The 4,592-nt window shown below is 34.2% G+C and overlaps 1 long non-coding RNA gene across 1 annotated transcript; it reads right to left on the bottom strand.

Moving 5' to 3' along the window:
- Window positions 1–1,006: 1,006 nt before the first annotated feature.
- Window positions 1,007–2,028, bottom strand: LOC115922190. The gene is made up of 2 exons (XR_004063351.1): window positions 1,648–2,028; window positions 1,007–1,475 (listed from the first exon to the last, which is right to left on the bottom strand). It is a non-coding gene; the product is annotated as an uncharacterized LOC115922190 (long non-coding RNA).
- Between the last annotated feature and the right edge of the window lie 2,564 nt (window positions 2,029–4,592).

Below are 4,592 nucleotides of genomic sequence, written 5' to 3'. Positions count from 1 at the left end.
CCATGCTGTAGACACATTTTCAAAAGAAATTACAGGACATTCCGAATTCCAGGGAAAGAAGAATGTGAGGAATGTAGAAATAAGTATCCTGAACTTGCAACACTACCCTGGACTAAGATTAAATACAGGGTTTATAACATTATTAAACAAAACAAACTAAAATCCTATTGAATCCATCTTACCTCAATGAAGAAAAGTGTACACACACACATGTATGTATATAAATATGATTTATTGCACTCCATGCAAATCATGAGGTTTGATTCAATCACAAGCAAAAACAAATAAATGAATAAAATGATAATAATTCAATTGTATACTATGCAAACATTCAAATAATTTATATAAATGTCAGATAATACAAAGCAAAAAGGTTTGTAATTAATATGGATCACCTTGATAAAAGTTATAGCTGCAAGAATGGTAATTTGTATAACTGCTGTTGAATTGTCAAACCATGAACAAACTTTCTACACACAATCGGAAATTGCACTTGAGAAGAAAAAAAACGATACAATAAATTCATTGCTGAAATAAAACAAACATAAACATTCCTTTATAAGAAATATGGATGTGATTGACATTCAATCTGCATCGTACAGCATGGACTGCAATGTATTATAACAAAGAGAATATGCGTGTGTGTCAGCATTTCTTTTATAAGCAAAGTGTATAAAGGTGGAAAGTGTGCACATGTGCAGAATACTCCATCCACATTTTATAGCTGTACTGTGCATTACTTGAAATTAATATTTTTTCCTGACCTATTTGATTTCTATCCCAAGTTATGTGTAAGAGATCAAAATAAATATTCCATATTTCCACGATATTCCAGGAGGAAATCTCCCTTTGAAAAGGGTTTATTTGTCACAGGTCCATGTCCTAAAACTGGAGAAGGAAAATATTTTGTTAAAGTTAAAAAAAAAAGTAAAAAAAAAAAAAAAACCTTATGGCAAAATACCATGTAATCATGGTCATACGAAGCAAATGTGTGTGTGTGGGGGGAGGGGGGTTACCTCCAGAAAATGCTTAAAATTGACGTTTCTTTTTATTACTGAATGTCTGCACAATCGACCACAACCAAATCTTTCAATATCACATTAACAAATGCAGAAACATGCTGCTAATTTAAGGATTTTTTACAATCTTAGTGATTATATTCATTTTGAAAATTCTGTGTTTAATGATCGATAAATGATCACAATGATCAGACTTTGTGTAGATTATCATTTAAGAAAAATGAAGAGGTGATTTCTGAGATTTTGTACATGTAAGAGAAAAGTTATTTATGCATTATGAATGACTAACTGCATGTATGTCAAGTTCCGGTTGTCAGTGTTGAGTTTTATTAAAAACAAATCTTTGAAAATGATCTACATGTGTACTTGAAGTGTTTAAATTTGCTTGTATCTGAATGATGTAAAGTGGAACCTTGTTGAGATAAACTCCTCATGATCGCTAAAAGAGATAAATACCTGTGCAAAATAAACAGATAAAGTTTATATGTCCTCATAAGTTTATACAAACAAAGACTGTGTTTCATTTCCAACACATGTTGTCCTCGTACATTTATGCAAACTTGAGCTGTGTTACCTATTCAATACAATGTCCTCATAAGTTTACGCAATCTTGATCTGTGTGAAATACCTGTGCAAAATAAACAGATAAAGTTTATATGTCCTCATAAGTTTATACAAACAAAGACTGTGTTTCATTTGCAACACATGTTGTCCTCGTACATTTATGCAAACTTGAGCTGTGTTACCTATTCAATACAATGTCCTCATAAGATTGCGCAAACTTGGTATGTGTGAAATACCTGTGCAATAAGTCCTCGTGTGTTGCTGCAAACTTGATTTGTGTGATGTCCTCATAAGTTTACAGAAACTTTATCTGTGTTGATATGTCCTCATAAGTTTATACAAACAAAGACTGTGTTACATTTGTAACGCATGTTGTCCTCGTACATTTATGTAAACTTGAGCTGTGTTACCTATTCTATACAATGTCCTCGTAAGTTTACGCAATCTTGATCCGTGTGAAATACCTGTGCAAAATAAACAGATAAAGTTTATATGTCCTCATAAGTTTATACAAACAAAGACTGTGTTTCATTTGCAACACATGTTGTCCTCGTACATTTATGCAAACTTGAGCTGTGTTACCTATTCAATACAATGTCCTCATAAGTTTACGCAATCTTGATCTGTGTGAAATACCTGTGCAAAATAAACAGATAAAGTTTATATGTCCTCATAAGTTTATACAAACAAAGACTGTGTTTCATTTGCAACACATGTTGTCCTCGTACATTTATGCAAACTTGAGCTGTGTTACCTATTCAATACAATGTCCTCGTAAGTTCACGCAATCTTGATAAGTGTGCGTGGTTGACCTCTGTCGAATGCTGAAATATGACATTTTAACATTAGAGAAAGCCACCTCAGACGTATACCAAAACAAGAATCATGTCCTCTGATGTATAGGTCTATGATAAATGTTTAAACTTAAAAAAACGCATTCAATGTTGTGAGCGTCCTTTAAAGCATTCTCTTTTTTAGGGAGTCTTTTCACCATTATGTCCATTAGAGCTAGATAACACCTGTCCTCAAAAGAAGGTAGTTTACCATGGTCCTCGGACATAATAGGCGTGTATGTATGTGCGTGTGTGTGTGTGTGTGTGTGATTTTGTTTCTGCAAAAAGCTTATGCAATGCATCTCATTTGATACATTCAATTCATTCTCTCACTTTTGTGCAAGTTTATTTTTGCACTCTCACAAACTATGCCTTTTGTTCGTCAAAGCGTGAACACATACTACACAAAAATAATACCAAACGATTCGGGATATAACACTTTTTCAAAACATGTATGATAACCTTTCGTTCATAGCTAACTTTTATAATAAATGACAATGTTCTGAGTGTAAACTTTTGTTTTGACTCACACAGTAGATTTATTTTACTTTATTTACCAACAGCAATACAGTAACACATTTCATACGATGTGTTTGTATATACAAGAAAGTAAACTATTGGTTGGTAAAAGAGGCTAGATATTAGCACATGTGTTAGTCGAGCCCTTAAACAGCTAAATAAAGTAATTTGAATCGCAATCTTTTAGATAATGGAGCTAGAGGAGGTCTCCATTCACTAGATGTTTATAGCACGAATTGCTATTTTCTGTAAATACAATATACTTCTTAGTTTAGAATTATAAGGGCTTCCCACACCTCTATTCCGTGAGAAACGTGTGGTTGAATAAATGTTGAATCCTTGATCTACGAAATGTGGGAGGACGGCGATTATTTTCACCCGGAGAAAAGTTTTTTTTTTTTTTTTCTCTCTCTCTCTTTGGATTCCTGAGAAATTTAAAAAGGAGGTTATAAAATATTAAAAAGGGGGGTCTTTTTGCTCTCTCTTTTTAGACTCCTTAGAAATTTAAGAGGAGGTTATAAAATATCTTGAATATCATAGATACGGTACATTGAGCAGTGTTCCGGATTTAAGGGGGGGAGGGTGTCTCCAAGGCAGGAAAAGTCCGCGAAAGGGGGGGGGGGTCAGAAATGTTGGCAGTCAGTCCTGAGATAGGGGATGCTTTCAAAGGGAGGGAACAAGCATACGCGTACCTTAAATAACTCTGAGTGAGGGGGGGGGGGGGGGGGCTGGAGCGGGAGATGTATCCATCTCGAGTTCATTCGAAACAGATCGGACACCTTTGGTTATCCCCTCGGGTGTCCGGACTATTCCAGAGGTATCAATGTTTGTCACCTGTCTTGAATGGTTTGAAATGTGTTTAGATGAATACGGTGTGAGTAAAAAAAAAAATTAAAAAAAAAAATTCACAGATAACCATACGTAATTATCTTTGTACTCAGCTGTACATGTACGTAGATATTTATTAAAGATATTTACTTTGTTGCCTATTCTGTTTTTTTTAAATTGACAAATTGATTACTAAAATGATATGCATGTCGAATTCCCCTGAAAACGTTTTGAATGAAATGTATAGTCAACCTAAGATTTGGATGAATAGTCTTTATTGGAGTCATTGTAATGAAGATAACTCTGAAACACCATTCATCGTATACTAAGGTGATTTCAGCATTTTTCTTAATGATCAATGCTCAGTCACCCATGATCATTTAAGGATGAAAAGCTCATCAAGTTAAAGAAAACGTTAATTTTCAAACCATTTTGATACATCTGTTTGCAATTTCACTCTCTTTATTTTGAGATAGGGCTTGATTATTGAGTTTTCTTTTTCCTGTAATATCCGACTCGCGGCGCGGCGTAGCCCGGATTTTATCAGTTAGAGGGTGTGGAGGGGGGGGGGGGGAGGGGGCGAATTGTAGATTGTGATATAATCGTTTCGATATGTGTCCTTGTTACTGGATTTGTATTTCTATATGAACATTTATCTGTATTTACAGCATGAAGTGGTCCATTTATTTTGTATAATACCACTTGAAAACAGTTTTGAAATTGTAGATTTAGTATTTATGGACTGGGTATATTCTCGCCCAATACATGGTGTCTGTAACATTGAAAGGTATTTATGTAGAATGCATATATTGGGACACAAAATATTTTT

This window comes from Strongylocentrotus purpuratus, unplaced genomic scaffold (assembly GCF_000002235.5).
Source record: "Strongylocentrotus purpuratus isolate Spur 01 unplaced genomic scaffold, Spur_5.0 spur5_scaffold_11, whole genome shotgun sequence".
NCBI classification, from domain to species: domain Eukaryota; kingdom Metazoa; phylum Echinodermata; class Echinoidea; order Camarodonta; family Strongylocentrotidae; genus Strongylocentrotus; species Strongylocentrotus purpuratus.
Note: the sequence above shows the minus strand (reverse complement) of the source record. Positions and strands in the feature narration are given on the sequence as shown.